This window comes from Carassius gibelio, chromosome B18 (assembly GCF_023724105.1).
Source record: "Carassius gibelio isolate Cgi1373 ecotype wild population from Czech Republic chromosome B18, carGib1.2-hapl.c, whole genome shotgun sequence".
In the NCBI taxonomy this organism is placed as follows: Eukaryota; Metazoa; Chordata; class Actinopteri; order Cypriniformes; family Cyprinidae; genus Carassius; species Carassius gibelio.
Window position 1 is genome coordinate 26,293,056 of NC_068413.1, and position 22,798 is coordinate 26,315,853.

General features: G+C 35.3%; 1 protein-coding gene and 1 long non-coding RNA gene across 2 annotated transcripts in view; both read left to right on the forward strand.

Annotated features, from left to right (window-relative positions):
• LOC127977424 (genetic suppressor element 1-like) overlaps positions 1 to 22,798 on the forward strand; it is an 870,445-nt gene that overhangs the window by 712,517 nt on the left and 135,130 nt on the right. The window lies entirely within an intron of this gene.
• On the forward strand, positions 1,728 to 22,174 carry LOC127977462 (uncharacterized). Its single transcript, XR_008158238.1, has 3 exons — positions 1,728 to 5,518; positions 9,667 to 10,467; positions 22,060 to 22,174. It is a non-coding gene; the product is annotated as an uncharacterized LOC127977462 (long non-coding RNA).

The following is a 22,798-nucleotide window of genomic DNA, read 5'->3' on the forward strand; positions in this document are numbered from 1 at the left end:
CAGATTGGACATTGTATGTCTGAGTTACAGCAACTTCCTTTTTCATGGCGAAACATTAAAATTTGTCAGGCCGCCATGGACATGCCCTTTAACGAAACCTCAAAATCTTCGCAATTTAACATCGCAAACACCTTTAGATTTAACTGACCAAGTTTGGTGTTGATCTGAATATATCTCTAGGAGTAGTTTGTTAAAGTACAACCCTTGAAAATGGCAAAAACAACACCAATTTTGCAGAGAAAATTCTAAATAACCGACTTCCTGATGGGATTCGGATTTCGTACCAAGAGACTTTTTTGTAGGTATTGGTGTGTTACATGTGTGTACCGATTTTTGTACATGTACGTGAAAAATAGCTCGAGGCGCACTCCATTGAATGTGCATATGCACTCCGTTGAAAGTTTATAGGTGGCACTATCGAGCCATTTTGCCACACCCAATGGAATATTGGCCTTCAGATCTGTTCAGGCCAGGACCCTTATCACACATGTGAAGTTTGGGCAAGATCGGACACTTTATGCCTGAGTTATAACATCTTTCATTCCCATGACGAGACATCGAACTTCGTCACAGCGCCATGGACACGCCTTTTAACAAAAACTCAAGATCTTCACAACTAAACATCACACAGGTCTTTAGATTAGACTGACCATAAAGAAGACATTGATGTCATAAAAGTTCTAGAAATAGTCTTTCACAGTGTAAAATATGTCACTTCCTGTTGCCAATAGGTGGCGCTATGACTATAACTGAATATGGGCATGTAGATCTGTTCAGGTCAACAGTCTCATCCAACATGTGAAGTTTGGGGCAGATTGGACATTGTATGTCTGAGTTACAGCAACTTCCTTTTTCATGGCGAAACATCGAAATTTGTCAGGCCGCCATGGACACGCCCTTTAACGAAACCTCAAGTCCTTCGCAATTTAACATCGCAAATGGCTTTAAATTACACTGACCAAGTTTGGTGTTGATCTGAATAAATCTCTAGGAGGAGTTCGTTAAAGTACAACCCCTGAAAATGGCAAAAACAACACCAATTTTGCAGGGAAAATTCAAAATAACCGACTTCCTGTTGGGATTCGGATTTCGTACCAAGAGACTTTTTTGTAGATATTGGTGAGTTACATGTGTGTACCAATTTTTGTACATGTACGTGAAACATAGCTCGAGGCACACTCCGTTGAATGTGTATAGGTGGCGCTATCGAGCCATTCTGCCACACCCGGTGGAATTTTGGCCTGCAGATCTGTTCAGGCCAGGACCCTTATCACACATGTGAAGTTTGGGGAAGATCGGACACTTTATGCCTGAGTTATAACATCTTTTATTCCCATGGCGAGACATCGAACTTCGTCACGGTGCCATGGACACGCCTTTTAACGAAAACTCAAGATCTTCACAACTTAACATCGCACAGGCCTTTAGATTAGATTGACCACAAAAAATACATTGATGTCATAACATTTCTAGGAGTAGTTTGTCGCAGTGTGAAATATGTCACTTCCTGTTGCCAATAGGTGGCGCTATGACTAAAACTGAATATGGGCATGTCAATCTGTTCAGGGTCGGAGTATCATCAAACATGTGAAGTTTGGGGCAGATTGGACATTGTATGTCTGAGTTATAGCAACTTCATTTTTCATGGCGAATCATCGAAATTCGCCAGGCCGCCACGGACACGCCCTTCAACGAAAACTCAAGATCTTCGCAATTTAACATCGCAAAGGCCTTTAGATTAGGCATACCAAATTTGGTGTTGATTTGAAGAAATCTCTAGGAGGAGTTCGTTAAAATACAACATATGGAAATGACCAAAATTACACAAAATTTGCTCATAATATTACAAATAACCGACTTCCTGTTGGTTTTAGAATTTTGCTCCAAGAGTCTTTTTTGTAGGTATTGGTGTGTTACATATGTGTGCCAATTTTCGTGCATGTACGTGAAACATAGCTCGAAGGCTGTTGATTTTCTTCGTATAGGTGGCGCTGTCGAGCCATTTTGCCACACCCTCTTCTGAATCCTATATCAGACAAAAATTTTCACCTGGTTTTACGCGTGTGCAAAGTTTCATGACTTTTTGAGCATGTTTAAGCCCTCAAAAATGCGATTCATTTTGGAGAAGCGGAAGAATAAGAATAAATATAGCTGCAAGCAGCGATGGCGGGCTCAAGCCACCAATGCCATCACCACCCCGGTGGCATCAGGTAAACTGTGTCCAGCGGGCACATGCATTCACAATATCCCTCTGGCAGTGAGGTTTTAAAGAATATGGCGGTTAAAGGGTTAATCCGAATCATCTAGACTTTAAAATCACATTCACAGAACAATATACATATATATTCCTCAAACATATATATATATTTAGTAACACTTTACAATAAGATTTCATTTATAAACATTATGTTAACATGAACAATATTTATATAGCATTAATTTATGTCAGTTAATATTCCAAACTTAAACATTAAAACATTGTTTTATTGTGATTTTTTTCCAAGCACATTTTACCAATTCCAAACCATATCAATCTTAATAACTACCATTATTTTTTATTTAATCATTTATAAGTGCTATACAATAGTCCAGGAAAGCTGGAAGAGAAAAACTCCTTATATTCATGTGTGCAGAATCATTAGGCATGTTTTCTTTTACAGATGAAATGCGCTAAAAAAGAGTTTTAACTCAAACTGTTTTAACTCAAAGTCGAAAATTATGAAATACCCATGAGAAATATCAAACACAAATGCAATACAGAAATGGATAAGTTAAGACTTGACCATTGTACAAAAATGCTGACTGGGTCATGAGGTCAGAAAAGAAGAAGAAAAAAAAAAACAGGTCAAGAAGAACTGACAATGACAGAATGTGAAGATTAATTTTTAGTCAATTCTGCAAGACAGACTTTAAGGAAAGGAGGTGGAATAAAAATGAGCTCCTAAATCTTAATCCCGGATTCTGGAAGATATATTCCTCAAACCATCGGACAAGAGGAGGTGGTGCTGGTCCTTCACGAGTCACTCTAATCTGTTCATAAAGCATATATATAAAGTCTTAATATATAGTATTTCACAATACTTCATGGTATTCTAATTAAATCATTTTTTTTGGAATCTTTGATTTCTCAGAACCTGACACATTGTAATTCTGAGACTCCAGGAAAGTGGCAGTTCTGTAAAATGTTGGCACTGCAGACTAAATGCTCCCTGATAGTTTCACACCTAATTCTTCACTTTAATTCTTAATTCTTTTCCAGTTAAGGTGTTATGTAAATTAATTAAATTAACTGGTTTAGGATTACAAATCAACTTGTACTAGTTTTTTTGTCCCTAAAACTGACAGAAAATGATGAGGCCTAAGATATTTCTTAAAGCTGCAGTAGGTAACTTTTATAAAAAAAATATTTTTTTACATATTTGTTAACCTGTCATTATGTTCTGACAGTAGTATATGAGATGGATAATTTGTGAAAAAAATCAAGCTCCTCTGGCTCCTCCCAGTGGTCCTATTGCCATTTGCAGAAATGCACCGCTCCCGTTAAGAAACAACCAATCAAAGCTACGGTCCATAACTTTTTTTTGTGTTCAAGATTTACAAAATGTACATAATAAGTGAGTACACCATGAATCCATTTTCCAAACCGTGTTTTCAGCCTGTCCTGAATCACTAGAGTACACCTATAATAAGTGTTTATATTCTGACTATTTTAGATTGCTTCAGTGAAGTAACCCAGTACCTTTGTGATTCTTCATAGACATAAACAGAGAGAAGTAGTTCCGGCTACAATGTTCTTCCGCAAGACGCAAGCAGTTCTGTTTATTAACCGCTAGAGTGTCAAAAGTTACCTACTACAGCTTTAAGCTGTAATGATAAAAAAAACAAAAACAAAAAACAACACAAAATTACTGATTTTTTTTCTGCTGGTGATTAAAGAGATGTTAACTCTGAGATGTTTCTCCCTGTCTCTCTCTCTCTCTCTCTCTTAATAATTTATTAGTGTTTTGTAATAATTTTATTGACCTATAATTCTGGTGATTAAAGAGATGATTAAGTCTCCCTCCCTCTCTCTTTCTCTCTCTCTCTCTCTCTCTCTCTCTCTTTCTGACACCTATCCCATCCCTCTCCTCCACACATTTACACAAACTCAGCACACACACCTAACACACACACACACACACACACATTACCCACAGTGACAGAGGGACAGAGTGACATCAGATGTATGATAGTTTTTTAATTTTCTATCATCCATATAGTGTTGTATAGTCATGAAACTATGCATATTTCCTTCTTCTATGTGTACCTTTTTTTGAAGTGTTTAGAGGCTGCACTTTAAAAGAATAAAAGACATTTACTGGTTCCTTTTTTACTGTTATTTCAAAAAATCATCATGACAAAACCATTCAAGCTATCCAAATTCATTCGCAACTGTTCTGTAAGATAAATTCTTTAAACAGTGGTAAAAGAGGATGTGGTGCTGAACCTTCAAGAGTCACTCAAAACTTATCTGTCCATAAAGCCTATAAATAATTATACTTAATACACAGTATTTCACAATACTTCAGCTTGTTATTCTAATTAAGTGAGGGTCATTTTATCAGTAAAATACATAAAATACATATTTTTCTTTGAAAGATTTCTATAAATGATATAAATCATTCTCGTTTCTACAATAATTATTTAAAAGTAATCCTATATCTCCATCTGGTGGCCATTATTGGTACTAAGAATTGCAAGCTTGATTTATAAGTTATGATAGTTTTAATTTTATGCTGGCTCCTGAACATAATAACGCTATGAAACTTAGTGTGCTTCCTTCAAATGATGACTTCTACGTATATAAAAAATTATGAAGAGTTGGAATGAAAAATGTTAAAGATATAGTAAAATAACTATTGTATTTTTTTTATGTTATTTTAATAAATCGCAATGGCCACACCATTTAAGGTATCCTAAACCCATTCACAATTTAACATCTTCAGTATATTGGCATCATGCTGAAAAAGTTTGGTGTGAACTACTTGTGTCTTCTTGGAGGAGTATGAATTCATTTACAGGGTGATTTTATCATAAATTCACAATAACATTTCTGAGTTCTGTATCAATCAGTGTTGTTGTCTGTTATTTTTAGTTTTTTTTATTTTTCATAGGAAGATAACTGACCCTTTACTCTCCTTTTTAATAAATGTGCTTATAAACCAAGAACAAGCTATTTATAGCTGTATTTATAAGCTCCTTACTAATGACTATTAATGTTGGGACAAGACTTTATAAAGCATGAACGGACTATTTACTAATTAGTGCAGTTATTATAAAGTGTTACCAATGCATTTACTAATGTTAACAAATTAGACATTATTTTACAGTGTTATAAAATCCTTTAATGACTTATAAGCATTTGTGAAAGTTCTGCTTGCATTACAGCTTAGTCTTCATCTGTGAGCTGAACAGTTTTACTGTTACATCCATGAGATTATGTAAATTAAGATAAATGTCATGTCACAGGATGGAATAGGTCAGTATCAAATGAGATTGAAATTATTATTTGCAGCACAAATAAGTATTTTTAGAATTTTGTTTTTAATTCCTGAAACTGTCAGAAAAGGATAAGGCCTAAGAGATTTCTTAAGCTGTAATGAAAACAGCAATGTTAGCAAAAGCAACAAAAAATAACAATTTAAAATAAAAAAAATTTCTGGTGATTAAAGAGATGATTAAGTCTCTTTCTCTCTCTCATTGTGTCTGCCACTCAGCTCATGCCCATCCCCCACTCACAGACACACACACACACACACACACACTCTCAGTCAGCACACATACATTCCTCAAACAGAAGGACAGAGTGAGTTGAGATGTCTGACAGTTTTTTAATTTTCTTTTAATCATACAGTGTTGTAAAGTCATGAAACTATGCATATGTCCTCAGAATGATTTGATCTCTGTATGATTTTTTTTAAGTGTTTGGAAGCTGCAATTTAAAAATACAAGACAATTAATGATTCCCTTTTTACTGTCATTTCAAAAAATCACCACGACAAAACCGTTCAAGCTAACCAAAATCCGTTCGCAATTTAAGTTCCTCAATGTTTTTTCAACATGTAGACAAAGTTTGGTGAGTATAGTGAACATTTCCTGTGAGGAGTATGCATTAAATCAGAGCTCAATTTAAATATTCAAATCAAAATAGCCGACTTCCTGTTGGTCGTAGCTAATGACTGTGAATTAGAAAGTTGTCCGTCTTGAAAAGAACAATTTATGTACCAAGTTTGGTTTCTGTAGCTAAAACTAACCCCCCCACTTTTGACAAAAAGTGGCGCTATAGAGTTCCTCCTTCACGCCCTTTTAAAAGCTTTTGCCATTGTCTAGCTATCACTAATACTGATATGTGATTTGAGTTTCATGTAAATCTGAGCTTGTTGTCTGCCTCAAACTCACCATAACAGAACATTCAAGTTTGACACGTTGCCATGGCAACACTATATCAGATATCAATATCCCCACAACAGATTTACATCGGCCGTGTTTTGTCATTATTCTGATGAAGTTTTAAGTAAATAGAGTAAAAATAAAATGCTGAATTCAAAGCATTTGGAAAATGACACACTTCCTGCTGCCAGTTGGTGGCGCTATAATGTTGACTCCTAATAGTCACATATATACGATCGGTATCATACAATGAACAAACCAATGAAGTTTGATCAAATTCAGGAAATGTATGTGGATGTTATTAGACATTTCCTGTTTCTCATTTCTCGCCATAATTGCCACGCCTCGCCACGGGCAAACCGTTCGAGATATCAAAAATCCCCTCTCAATTTTTCATCCCCAATGTCTTGAGATCATGTTCACCGAGTTTGGTGGCAATCAAGTAAATAACCTATGACAAGTATATCAAATTCCAGAGCATGCTTTTTATAAACAGCCCTGGATAGCTGACTTCCTGTTGGGCGGAGCCTATGACATAGAGTGAGAAAGTTGTTCAGCTCAAAGAGATCTATAAGTGTACTGCGTTTCATATAAATATATGCAAGTGTGTGTGAGCTATGGTTCAAGATTTCTGAAGGTGTTCCAGGGGGCGCTGTAGAGCCCCTGTGCCACGCCCGGGTCCCAGTCTCTGTGGCGTCCTGATGGCCGCAGATTCCAATGTGTGTGGCAATTTTCAAGAGTTTTTGAGCATGTTAAGGCCCCCAAAAACCCCCGGAAGGTTTAATAAAAAATAAAAATAAATATAGCTGCAAGCAGCGATGGCGGGCTCAAGCCACCAATGCCATCGCCACCCCGGTGGCATCAGGTAAACTGTGCCCAGCGGGCACATGCATTCACAATATCCCTCTGGCAGTGAGGTTTTAAAGGATATGGCAGTTAAAGGGTTAATCCGAATCATCAAGACTTTAAAATCACATTCACAGAACAATATATATAACTTTAGTGACACTTTACAATAATATTTCATTTCTAAACATTATGTTAACATGAACAATATTTATATAGCATTCATTCATGTCAGTTAATATTCCAAACTTAAACATTAAAACATTGTTTTATTGTGATTTTTTTTCCAAGCACATTTTACCAATTCCAAACCATATCAATCTTAATAACTACCATTATTTTTTATTTAATCATTTATGAGTGCTATACAATAGTCCAGGAAAGCTGGAAGAGAAAACTCCTTATTTTCATGTGTGCAGAATTATTAGGCATGTTTTCTTTTACAGATGAAATGCGCTAAAAAAAGAGTTTTAACTCTGTAAAGCCTGTGAGAAATATCAAACACAAATGCAATACAGAAATTGATAAGTTAAGACTTGGCCATTGTACAAAAAATGCTGACTGGGTCATGAGGTCAGAAAAGAAGAAGAAAAAAACAGGTCAAGAAGAACTGACAAAAAGAATTGCAAAATAATTAGGAATTAATGTGAAGATTAATTTTAAGTCAATTCTGCAAGACAGGAGGTGGAATAAAAAAGAGCTCCTAAATCTTAATCCCGGATTCTGGAAGATATATTCCTCAAACCATCGGACAAGAGGAGGTGGTGCTGGTCCTTCACGAGTCACTCTAATCTGTTCATAAAGCCTATATATAAAGTCTTAATATATAGTATTTCACAATACTTCATGGTATTCTAATTAAATCATTTTTTTGAATCTTAGATCTCTCAGAACCTGACACAGAGTAATTCTGAGACTCCAGGAAAGTGGCAGTTCTGTAAAATGTTGGCACTGGAGACTAAATGCTCCCTGATAGTTTCACACCTAATTCACTTAACACACACACACACACACACAAACACACACACACACACACACACACACACACACACACACATTACCCACAGTGACAGAGGGACAGAGTTACATCAGATGTTTGATAGTTTTTTAATTTTCTATCATCCATATAGTGTTGTATAGTCATGAAACTATGCATATTTCCTCAGAATGACTTGTCTTCTATGTGTACATTTTTTTGAAGTGTTTAGAAGCTGCACTTTAAAAAAATAAAAAGACATTTACTGGTTACTTTTTTACTGTTATTTCAATAAATCACCAAGACAAAACCATTCAAGCTATCCAAAATTCATTCGCACCTGTTCTGTAAGATAAATTGTTTAAACAGTGGTAAAAGAGGATGTGGGGCTGAACCTTCAAGAGTCACTCAAAACTTATCTGTCCATAAAGCCTATAAAGAATTATTTCTTAATATACAGTTCACAATACTTCAGCTTGTTATTCTAATTAAGTGAGGGTCATTTTATCAGTAAATACATAAAATTCATATTATTTTTCTTTGAAAGATTTCTATAAATGATTTAAATTATACTCGTTTCTACAATAATTATTTAAAAGTAATCCTATAGCTCCATCTGGTGGCCATTATTGGTACTAAGAATTGCAAGCTTGATTTATAAGTTATGATAGTTTTAATTTTATGCTGGCTCTTGAAAATGATAAAGCTATGAAACTTACTGTGCTTCCTTCAAATGATGACTTCTACATATATAAAAAATTATGAAGAGTTGAAATTAAAATTTTTAAAGATATCGTAAAATAACTATTGTATTTTTTTATGTTACTTTAATAAATCGCTATGGCCACACCATTTAAGGTATCCTAAACCCATTCGCAATTTAACATCTTCAGTATATTAGCATCATGTTGAAAAAGTTTGGTGTGAACTACTTATGTCTTCTCGGAGGAGTATGAATTCATTTTTACATGCTGATTTTATCATAAATCCACAATAAAATTTCTGAGTTCTGTATCAATCTGTGTTGTTGTTTGTTTATTTTTATTTTTTTTATTTTTCATAGGAAGATAACTGAAAAGATTACTCTCCTTTTTAATAAATGTGCTTATAAACCAAGAACAAGCTATTTATAGCTGTATTTATAAACTGCTTACTACTGACTATTAATATTGGGACAAGGCTTTATAAAGCATAAACTGACTATTTACTAATGAGTGCAGTTATTATAAAGTGTTACCAATGCATTTACTAATGTGAACAAATTAGACATTATTTTACAGTGTTATTAAATCCTTTAATGACTTATAAGCATTTGTGAAAGAAGCTTAGTCTTGATCTGTGAACTGAACAGTTTTACTGTTACATCCATGAGATTTTAAAAATGTAGATACATGTCATGTCACAGGATGGAATAGGTCAGTATCAAATGAGTTGAAATTATTATTTGCAGCACAAATAAGTATTTTTAGAATTTTGTTTTTAATTCCTGAAACTGTCAGAAAAGGATAAGGCCTAAGAGATTTCTTAAGCTGTAATGAAAACAGCAATGTTAGCAACAGCAACAAAAAATAACAATTTAAAATACATTTTTTTTCTGGTGATTAAAGAGATGATTAAGTCTCTCTCTCTCTCTCTCATTGTGTCTGCCACTCAGCTCATGCCCATCCCCCACTCACACACACACACTCACACACACACATGCACTCAGTCAGCACACATACATTGCTCAAACAGAGGGACAGAGTGAGTTGAGATGTCTGACAGTTTTTTTTTTATTTTCTTTTAATCATACAGTGTTGTAAGGTCATGAAACTATGCATATTTCCTCAGAATGATTTGATCTTTGTATGAATTTTTTTTTAAGTGTTTGGAAGCTGCAATTTAAAAATACAAGACAATTACTGATTCCCTTTTTACTGTCATTTCAAAAAATCACCACGACAAAACGGTTCAAGCTAACCAAAATCCGTTCGCAATTTAAGTTCCTCAATGTTTTTTCAACATGTAGACAAAGTTTGGTGAGTATAGTGAACATTTCCTCTGAGGAGAATGCATTAAATCAGAGCTCAATTTAAATATTCAAATCAAAATAGCCGACTTCCTGTTGGTCGTAGCTGATGACTGTGAATTAGAAAGTTGTCCGTCTTGATAAGAACAATTTATGTACCAAGTTTGGTGTCTGTAGCTAAAACTAAACCCCCCACTTTTGACAAAAGGTGGCGCTATAGCATGCCTTCTTCACGCCCTTTTAAAAGCTTTTCCCATTGTCTAGCTATCACTAATACTGATATGTGTTTTTAGTTTCATGTAAATCTGAGGTTGGTGTCTGCCTCAAACTCATCATAACAGAACATTCAAGTTTGACACGTTGCCATGGCAACGCCATATCAGATATCGATATCCCCACAACAGATTTACATCGGCCGTGTTTTGTCATTATTCTGATGAAGTTTTAAGTAAATCGAGTAAAAATAAGATGCTGAATTCAAAACATTTTGAAAATGACTCACTTCCTGCTGCCAGTTGGTGGCGCTATAACGTTGACTCTTAATAGTCACATATATACGATCGGTATCATACAACGAACAAACCATTGAAGTTTGATAAAATTCAGGAAATGTATGTGGATGTTATTAGACATTTCCTGTTTCTCATTTCTCGCCATAATTTCCACGCCTCGCTACGGGCAAACCGTTCAAGATATCAAAAATCCCCTCGCAATTTTTCGTCCCCAATGTCTTGAGATCATGTTCACCGAGTTTCGTGGCGAACGGGTTGAAAACCTCAGAGGAGTATTTCAAATTCCAGAGCATGCTTTTTTTAAACAGCCCTGAATAGCTGACTTCCTGTTGGGCGGAGCCTATGACATAAAGTGTGAAAGTTGTTCGGCTCAATGAGATCTATAAGTGTACCGAGTTTCATATAAATACATGCAAGTCTGTGTGAGCTATGGTTCAAGATTTCTGAAGGTGTTCCAGGGGGCGCTGTAGAGTCCCTGTGCCACGCCCGGGTCCCAGCCTCTGCGGCGTCCTGATGGCCGCAGATTCCTATGTGTGTGCCAATTTTCAAGAGTTTTTGAGCATGTTAAGGCCCCTAAAAACCCCCGGAAGGTTAAATAAAAAATAAAAAAAATAATAAGAATAATCCTTAGAAGAACAATAGGGCTCTTCGCCCCTTCGGGCTTGAGCCCTAATAATAACAAGAATAATCCTTAGAAGAACAATAGGCCTCTTCGCCCCTTCGGGCTTGAGCCCTAATAATAATAAACAGAGCAGATACAATAGGGTCCTCACACCATCGGTGCTCGGGCCCTAATTAAAGCTGCAAGCAGCGATGAACGGGCCCTCGCACCCGGGCTCACCGGCAGCGAGTGGCTTTAGTTAATAGGTGAACGGTGAGAAATATGCGTTTAAACTCAAAAAATATAAGTAGAATATATCAAAGATTATTCCATATATGTGCCAATCTTCCTGTTGCCAGCAGGTGGCGCTATCATTATAATGGAATATTGGCCTTCAGATGTGTTCAGGGCAGGACTTTTATCGAACTTGTGAGGTTTGGGGAGGATTGGACATTTTATGCCTGAGTTACAACAACATCCTATTTCATGTCGAAACATCGAAATTTGTCAGGCCGCCATGGACATGCCCTTTAACGACACCTCAAGATCTTCGCAATTTGAGATCGCAAAAGGCTTTAGATTACACTGACCAAGTTTGGTGTTGATCTGAATAAATCTCTAGGAGGAGTTTGTTAAAGTCCAACCCCTGAAAATGGCCAAAACAACACTAATTTTGCAGAGAAAATTCTAAATAACTGACTTCCTGTTGGGATTCGGATTTCGTACCAAGAGACTTTTTCGTAGATATTGGTGTGTTACATGTGTGTACCGATTTTTGTACATGTACGTGAAACATAGCTCGAGGCGCACTCCGTTTAAAGTGTATACGCACTCCGTTGAAAGTGTATAGGTGGCGCTATCGAGCCATTTTGCCACACTCTATGGAATATTGGCCTTCAGATCTGTTTAGGCCAGGACCCTTATCACACATGTGAAGTTTGGGCAAGAACAGACATTTTATGCCTGAGTTATAACATCTTTTATTCCTGTGGCGAGACATCGAACTTCATCACGGCGCCATGGACACGCCTTTTAACAAAAATTCAAGATCTTCACAACTAAACATCACACAGGTCTTTAGATTAGACTGACCACAAAAAAGACATTGATGTCATAACATTTCTAGGAGTAGTTTGTCGCAGTGTAAAATATTTAACTTCCTGTTGCCAATAGGTGGCGCTATGACTATAACTGAATATTGGCATGTACATCTGTTCAGGTCAAGAGTCTTATCCAACATTTGAAGTTTGGGGCAGATTGGACATTGTATGTCTGAGTTACAGCAACTTCATTTTTCATGGCGAATCATCGAAATTCGCCAGGCCGCCACGGACACGCCCTTCAACGAAAACTCAAGATCTTCGCAATTTAACATCGCAAAGGCCTTTAGATTAGGCATACCAAATTTGGTGTTGATTTGAAGAAATCTCTAGGAGGAGTTCGTTAAAATACAACATATGGAAATGACCAAAATTACACAAAATTTGCTCATAATATTACAAATAACCGACTTCCTGTTGGTTTTAGAATTTTGCTCCAAGAGTCTTTTTTGTAGGTATTGGTGTGTTACATATGTGTGCCAATTTTCGTGCATGTACGTGAAACATAGCTCGAAGGCTGTTGATTTTCTTCGTATAGGTGGCGCTGTCGAGCCATTTTGCCACACCCTCTTCTGAATCCTATATCAGACAAAAATTTTCACCTGGTTTTACGCGTGTGCAAAGTTTCATGACTTTTTGAGCATGTTTAAGCCCTCAAAAATGCGATTCATTTTGGAGAAGCGGAAGAATAAGAATAAATATAGCTGCAAGCAGCGATGGCGGGCTCAAGCCACCAATGCCATCACCACCCCGGTGGCATCAGGTAAACTGTGTCCAGCGGGCACATGCATTCACAATATCCCTCTGGCAGTGAGGTTTTAAAGAATATGGCGGTTAAAGGGTTAATCCGAATCATCTAGACTTTAAAATCACATTCACAGAACAATATACATATATATTCCTCAAACATATATATATATTTAGTAACACTTTACAATAAGATTTCATTTATAAACATTATGTTAACATGAACAATATTTATATAGCATTAATTTATGTCAGTTAATATTCCAAACTTAAACATTAAAACATTGTTTTATTGTGATTTTTTTCCAAGCACATTTTACCAATTCCAAACCATATCAATCTTAATAACTACCATTATTTTTTATTTAATCATTTATAAGTGCTATACAATAGTCCAGGAAAGCTGGAAGAGAAAAACTCCTTATATTCATGTGTGCAGAATCATTAGGCATGTTTTCTTTTACAGATGAAATGCGCTAAAAAAGAGTTTTAACTCAAACTGTTTTAACTCAAAGTCGAAAATTATGAAATACCCATGAGAAATATCAAACACAAATGCAATACAGAAATGGATAAGTTAAGACTTGACCATTGTACAAAAATGCTGACTGGGTCATGAGGTCAGAAAAGAAGAAGAAAAAAAAAAACAGGTCAAGAAGAACTGACAATGACAGAATGTGAAGATTAATTTTTAGTCAATTCTGCAAGACAGACTTTAAGGAAAGGAGGTGGAATAAAAATGAGCTCCTAAATCTTAATCCCGGATTCTGGAAGATATATTCCTCAAACCATCGGACAAGAGGAGGTGGTGCTGGTCCTTCACGAGTCACTCTAATCTGTTCATAAAGCATATATATAAAGTCTTAATATATAGTATTTCACAATACTTCATGGTATTCTAATTAAATCATTTTTTTTGGAATCTTTGATTTCTCAGAACCTGACACATTGTAATTCTGAGACTCCAGGAAAGTGGCAGTTCTGTAAAATGTTGGCACTGCAGACTAAATGCTCCCTGATAGTTTCACACCTAATTCTTCACTTTAATTCTTAATTCTTTTCCAGTTAAGGTGTTATGTAAATTAATTAAATTAACTGGTTTAGGATTACAAATCAACTTGTACTAGTTTTTTTGTCCCTAAAACTGACAGAAAATGATGAGGCCTAAGATATTTCTTAAAGCTGCAGTAGGTAACTTTTATAAAAAAAATATTTTTTTACATATTTGTTAACCTGTCATTATGTTCTGACAGTAGTATATGAGATGGATAATTTGTGAAAAAAATCAAGCTCCTCTGGCTCCTCCCAGTGGTCCTATTGCCATTTGCAGAAATGCACCGCTCCCGTTAAGAAACAACCAATCAAAGCTACGGTCCATAACTTTTTTTTGTGTTCAAGATTTACAAAATGTACATAATAAGTGAGTACACCATGAATCCATTTTCCAAACCGTGTTTTCAGCCTGTCCTGAATCACTAGAGTACACCTATAATAAGTGTTTATATTCTGACTATTTTAGATTGCTTCAGTGAAGTAACCCAGTACCTTTGTGATTCTTCATAGACATAAACAGAGAGAAGTAGTTCCGGCTACAATGTTCTTCCGCAAGACGCAAGCAGTTCTGTTTATTAACCGCTAGAGTGTCAAAAGTTACCTACTACAGCTTTAAGCTGTAATGATAAAAAAAACAAAAACAAAAAACAACACAAAATTACTGATTTTTTTTCTGCTGGTGATTAAAGAGATGTTAACTCTGAGATGTTTCTCCCTGTCTCTCTCTCTCTCTCTCTCTTAATAATTTATTAGTGTTTTGTAATAATTTTATTGACCTATAATTCTGGTGATTAAAGAGATGATTAAGTCTCCCTCCCTCTCTCTTTCTCTCTCTCTCTCTCTCTCTCTCTCTCTCTCTTTCTGACACCTAGCCCATCCCCCTCCTCCACACATTCACACAAACTCAGCACACACACCTAACACACACACACACACACACACACACACATTACCCACAGTGACAGAGGGACAGAGTGACATCAGATGTATGATAGTTTTTTAATTTTCTATCATCCATATAGTGTTGTATAGTCATGAAACTATGCATATTTCCTTCTTCTATGTGTACCTTTTTTTGAAGTGTTTAGAGGCTGCACTTTAAAAGAATAAAAGACATTTACTGGTTCCTTTTTTACTGTTATTTCAAAAAATCATCATGACAAAACCATTCAAGCTATCCAAATTCATTCGCAACTGTTCTGTAAGATAAATTCTTTAAACAGTGGTAAAAGAGGATGTGGTGCTGAACCTTCAAGAGTCACTCAAAACTTATCTGTCCATAAAGCCTATAAATAATTATACTTAATACACAGTATTTCACAATACTTCAGCTTGTTATTCTAATTAAGTGAGGGTCATTTTATCAGTAAAATACATAAAATACATATTTTTCTTTGAAAGATTTCTATAAATGATATAAATCATTCTCGTTTCTACAATAATTATTTAAAAGTAATCCTATATCTCCATCTGGTGGCCATTATTGGTACTAAGAATTGCAAGCTTGATTTATAAGTTATGATAGTTTTAATTTTATGCTGGCTCCTGAACATAATAACGCTATGAAACTTAGTGTGCTTCCTTCAAATGATGACTTCTACGTATATAAAAAATTATGAAGAGTTGGAATGAAAAATGTTAAAGATATAGTAAAATAACTATTGTATTTTTTTTATGTTATTTTAATAAATCGCAATGGCCACACCATTTAAGGTATCCTAAACCCATTCACAATTTAACATCTTCAGTATATTGGCATCATGCTGAAAAAGTTTGGTGTGAACTACTTGTGTCTTCTTGGAGGAGTATGAATTCATTTACAGGGTGATTTTATCATAAATTCACAATAACATTTCTGAGTTCTGTATCAATCAGTGTTGTTGTCTGTTATTTTTAGTTTTTTTTATTTTTCATAGGAAGATAACTGACCCTTTACTCTCCTTTTTAATAAATGTGCTTATAAACCAAGAACAAGCTATTTATAGCTGTATTTATAAGCTCCTTACTAATGACTATTAATGTTGGGACAAGACTTTATAAAGCATGAACGGACTATTTACTAATTAGTGCAGTTATTATAAAGTGTTACCAATGCATTTACTAATGTTAACAAATTAGACATTATTTTACAGTGTTATAAAATCCTTTAATGACTTATAAGCATTTGTGAAAGTTCTTCTTGCATTACAGCTTAGTCTTCATCTGTGAGCTGAACAGTTTTACTGTTACATCCATGAGATTATGTAAATTAAGATAAATGTCATGTCACAGGATGGAATAGGTCAGTATCAAATGAGATTGAAATTATTATTTGCAGCACAAATAAGTATTTTTAGAATTTTGTTTTTAATTCCTGAAACTGTCAGAAAAGGATAAGGCCTAAGAGATTTCTTAAGCTGTAATGAAAACAGCAATGTTAGCAAAAGCAACAAAAAATAACAATTTAAAATAAAAAAAATTTCTGGTGATTAAAGAGATGATTAAGTCTCTTTCTCTCTCTCATTGTGTCTGCCACTCAGCTCATGCCCATCCCCCACTCACAGACACACACACACACACACTCTCAGTCAGCACACATACATTCCTCAAACAGAGGGACAGAGTGAGTTGAGATGTCTGACAGTTTTTTAATTTTCTTTTAATCATACAGTGTTGTAAAGTCATGAAACTATGCATATGTCCTCAGAATGATTTGATCTCTGTATGATTTTTTTTAAGTGTTTGGAAGCTGCAATTTAAAAATACAAGACAATTAATGATTCCCTTTTTACTGTCATTTCAAAAAATCACCACGACAAAACCGTTCAAGCTAACCAAAATCCGTTCGCAATTTAAGTTCCTCAATGTTTTTTCAACATGTAGACAAAGTTTGGTGAGTATAGTGAACATTTCCTGTGAGGAGTATGCATTAAATCAGAGCTCAATTTAAATATTCAAATCAAAATAGCCGACTTCCTGTTGGTCGTAGCTAATGACTGTGAATTAGAAAGTTGTCCGTCTTGAAAAGAACAATTTATGTACCAAGTTTGGTTTCTGTAGCTAAAACTAACCCCCCCACTTTTGACAAAAGGTGGCGCTATAGAGTGCCTCCTTCACGCCCTTTTAAAAGCTTTTGCCATTGTCTAGCTATCACTAATACTGATATGTGATTTGAGTTTCATGTAAATCTGAGCTTGTTGTCTGCCTCAAACTCACCATAACAGAACATTCAAGTTTGACACGTTGCCATGGCAACACTATATCAGATATCAATATCCCCACAACAGATTTACATCGGCCGTGTTTTGTCATTATTCTGATGAAGTTTTAAGTAAATAGAGTAAAAATAAAATGCTGAATTCAAAGCATTTGGAAAATGACACACTTCCTGCTGCCAGTTGGTGGCGCTATAATGTTGACTCCTAATAGTCACATATATACGATCGGTATCATACAATGAACAAACCAATGAAGTTTGATCAAATTCAGGAAATGTATGTGGATGTTATTAGACATTTCCTGTTTCTCATTTCTCGCCATAATTGCCACGCCTCGCCACGGGCAAACCGTTCGAGATATCAAAAATCCCCTCGCAATTTTTCATCCCCAATGTCTTGAGATCATGTTCACCGAGTTTGGTGGCAATCAAGTAAATAACCTATGACAAGTATATCAAATTCCAGAGCATGCTTTTTATAAACAGCCCTGGATAGCTGACTTCCTGTTGGGCGGAGCCTATGACATAGAGTGAGAAAGTTGTTCAGCTCAAAGAGATCTATAAGTGTACTGCGTTTCATATAAATATATGCAAGTGTGTGTGAGCTATGGTTCAAGATTTCTGAAGGTGTTCCAGGGGGCGCTGTAGAGCCCCTGTGCCACGCCCGGGTCCCAGTCTCTGTGGCGTCCTGATGGCCGCAGATTCCAATGTGTGTGGCAATTTTCAAGAGTTTTTGAGCATGTTAAGGCCCCCAAAAACCCCCGGAAGGTTTAATAAAAAATAAAAATAATAATAAATATAGCTGCAAGCAGCGATGTCGGGCTCAAGCCGTCAGTGCAACGCCACCCCGGTGGCATCGGGAAAACTGTGCCCAGCGGGCATAAGCATTTACAGTAACCCTCTGGCAATCAAGTTTTAAGGGATACGGCAGTTAAAGGGTTAATCTGACCCATCTAGACTTTGAAATCCCATACACAGAACAATATATATAACTTTAGTAACACTTTATTGTAATATATATATATATATAAATGTATAAGGTGTTCATTGTAGCTGACACCTAAATTAACACATTAAAATTGTTTTATGACTGCAAGTCTTTCTCCTCAAATGCTATTGAGCTTCAAATTTGCTTTTGAGTCCATGTGAAAAGTAGCATAATTTACATATGACTTACAGTTTGTTTTAATAAACATCAAACATTCAATTTAATTGTGCATTATAGCTGTCACGTAGATGAACAATTACAGTTGTTTTTATGACTGTAAGTAATTCTCTTCAAATGGTACTGATGTTAGAAAAGTGTATAACAATATCACATGTAACTTTAGAGACGGTCCCTAAATTTGAGACTCTCAAATGTCCAATGTCAAGCCAAATTTATGCCTGTTTTTGTTTTGTTTTTTACTTTATTTTTCTTTTCTCTGTGCCGGATTGCTGATGTCTTTTACCCGGGCATAGATGTCCATCCATCAATTACGAACATTCATTCGCAAATGTCCGAGCGGTCACGAGCGCGGATGGGAGAATGGCGCATGTTTTATTTTTTTTGAGCTACTGGGATGGTGCCCCCTTTGGGAATTGGTGCCCTACGAAGACTGCGTATTCTGCATATAGGGAGCGGCGGTACTATCTGGAAGATATATTCCTCAAACCGTCGTACAAGAGGAGGTGATGCTAGTACTTCAAGAATCTCTCAAAACCTATCTGTTCATAAAGCCTATAAAGTCTTAATATATTATTCCACAATATGTTGTGCTATTCTAATATTATTGCGTTTTTTTATTGACATTGTTACTGTTGTTACTTGTTGTACGGTGACCTTGAGTGGTTTGAAAGGCGCCTTAAATAAAATGCATTATTATTATTATTATTATTATTAGCTGTACAGTTGATAAAAAAAATTAATATAAACTTATGCAATTATATATATATATATATATATATATATATATATATATATATATATAGTGTACAGTTTTCTTTCATTGCATCTTGAAATAAATGTTTCTGAGTTCTGTGTTTGTTTATTTTTTTATTATTACTTTTTTAGGAAGATTACAGCCTTTAATCTCCTCAAAATAAATGTGCATATAAACCATGAACAATTTAATTATAGCTGTATTTATAAAATGCTTACTAATGACTATTAATTTTGGGAGAAGGCTATATAAAGCAGCAACAGTTGATGTTGAGGCCTAAGATATTTCTTAAACTGTAATGATGAAAAAAACAACAACAACAACAACACAAAATTGCTTATTTTTTTCTGCTGGTGATTAAAGAGATGATTAAGTCTCCCTCCCTCTCTCTCTCTCTCTCTCTCTCTCTCTCTCTGACACCAAGCCCATCCCCTCTCCCACACATTTACACAAACTCAGCACACACACTTAACACACACACACTTAACACACAAACACACACACACACACACATTACCCACAGTGACAGAGGAACAGAGTGACATCAGATGTATGGTAGTTTTTTAATTTTCTATCATCCATATAGTGTTGTATAGTCATGAAACTATGCATATTCCCTCAGCATGACTTGTCTTCTATGTGTACATTTTGTTGAAGTGTTTAGAAGCTGCACTTAAAAAAATAAAAGACATTTACTGGTTCCTTTTTTACTGTTATTTCAAAAAATCACCATGACAAAACCATTCAAGCTATCCAAAATTCATTCGCACCTGTTCTGTAAGATAAATTCTTTAAACAGTGGTAAAAGAGGATGTGGTGCTGATCTTTCAAGAGTCACTCCAAACTTATCTGTCCATAAAGCCTATAAAGAATTATTCTTAATACACAGTATTTCACAATACTTCAGCATATTATTCTAATTAAGTGAGGGTCATTTTATCAGTAAAATACATATTTTTCTTTGAAAGATTTCTATAAATGATTTAAATCATATTCGTTTCTACAATAATTATTTAAAAGTAATCCTATATCTCCATCTGGTGGCCATTATTGGTACTAATAATTGCAAGCTTGATTTATATGTTATGATAGTTTTAATTTTAAGCTGGCTCTTGAAAATGATAAAGCTATGAAACTTACTGTGCTTCTTTCAAATGATGACTTCTACGTATATAAAAAATTATGAAGAGTTGGAATGAAGAATGTTAAAGATATAGTAAAATAACTATTGTATTTTTTATGTTACTTTAATAAATCGGTATGGCCACACCATTTAAGGTATCCTAAACCCATTCGCAATTTAACATCTTCAGTATATTGGCATCATGTTGAAAAAGTTTGGTGTGAACTATTTGTGTCTTCTTGGAGGAGTATGATTCATTTACAGGCTGATTTGATCATAAATCCACAATACAATTTCTGAGTTCCGTATCAATCTGTGTTGTTGTTAGTTTATTTTCATTTTTTTATTTTTCATAGGAAGATAACTGACCCTTTACTCTCCTTTTTAATAAATGTGCTTATAAACCAAGATCAAGCTATTTATAGCTGTATTTATAAGCTGCTTATTAATGACTATTTAAGTTGGGACAAGACTTTATAAAGCATGAACTGACTATTTACTAATGAGTGCAGTTATTATAAAGTGTTACCAATGCATTTACTAATGTTAACAAATTAGACATTATTTTACAGTGTTATAAAATCCTTTAATGACTTACAAGCATTTGTGAAAGTTCTGCTTGCATTACAGCTTAGTCTTCATCTGTGAGCTGAACAGTTTTACTGTTACATCCATGAGATTATGTAAATTAAGATAAATGTCATGTCACAGGATGGAATAGGTCAGAATCAAATGAGTTCGAAATTATTATTTGCGGCACAAATAAGTATTTTTAGAATTTTGTTTTTAATTCCTGAAACTGTCAGAAAAGGATAAGGCCTAAGAGATTTCTTAAGCTGTAATGAAAACAGCAATGTTAGCAACAGCAACAAAAAATAACAATTTAAAATACTTTTTTTTTTTCTGGTGATTAAAGAGATGATTAAGTCTCTCTCTCTCTCTTTCTCTCTCTCTCTCTTTCTCTCTCTCATTGTGTCTGCCACTCAGCTCATGCCCATCCCCCACTCACACACACACACACACACACACACACACACTCAGTCAGCACACATACATTGCTCAAACAGAGGGACAGAGTGAGTTGAGATGTCTGACAGTTTTTTAATTTTCTTTTAATCATACAGTGTTGTAAAGTCATGAAACTATGCATATGTCCTCAGAATGATTTGATCTCTGTATGAAATTTTTTTTAAGTGTTTGGAAGCTGCAATTTAAAAATACAAGACAATTAATGATTCCCTTTTTACTGTGATTTCAAAAAATCACCACGACAAAACGGTTCAAGCTAACCAAAATCCGTTCGCAATTTAAGTTCCTCAATGTTTTTTCAACATGTAGACAAAGTTTGGTGAGTATAGTGAACATTTCCTCTGAGGAGAATGCATTAAATCAGAGCTCAATTTAAATATTCAAATCAAAATAGCCGACTTCCTGTTGGTCGTAGCTGATGACTGTGAATTAGAAAGTTGTTCGTCTTGATAAGAACAATTTATGTACCAAGTTTGGTGTCTGTAGCTAAAACTAAACCCCCCACTTTTGACAAAAGGTGGCGCTATAGCGTGCCTCCTTCACGCCCTTTTAAAAGCTTTTGCCATTGTCTAGCTATCACTAATACTGATATGTGTTTTGAGTTTCATGTAAATCTGAGGTTGTTGTCTGCCTCAAACTCATAATAACAGAACATTCAAGTTTGACACGTTGCCATGGCAACGCCATATTAGATATCAATATCCCCACAACAGATTTACATCGGGCGTGTTTTGTCATTATTCTGATGAAGTTTTAAGTCAATCGAGTAAAAATAAGATGCTGAATTCAAAACATTTTGAAAATGACTCACTTCCTGCTGCCAGTTGGTGGCGCTATAACGTTGACTCTTAATAGTCACATATATACGATCGGTATCATACAACGAACAAACCAATGAAGTTTGATCAAATTGAGGAAATGTATGTGGATGTTATTAGACATTTCCTGTTTCTCATTTCTCGCCATAATTTCCACGCCTCGCTACGGGCAAACCGTTCAAGATATCAAAAATCCCCTCGCAATTTTTCGTCCCCAATGTCTTGAGATCATGTTCACCGAGTTTCGTGGCGAACGGGTTGAAAACCTCAGAGGAGTATTTCAAATTCCAGAGCATGCTTTTTTTAAACAGCTCTGAATAGCTGACTTCCTGTTGGGCGGAGCCTATGACATAAAGTGTGAAAGTTGTTCGGCTCAATGAGATCTATAAGTGTACCGAGTTTCATATAAATACATGCAAGTCTGTGTGAGCTATGGTT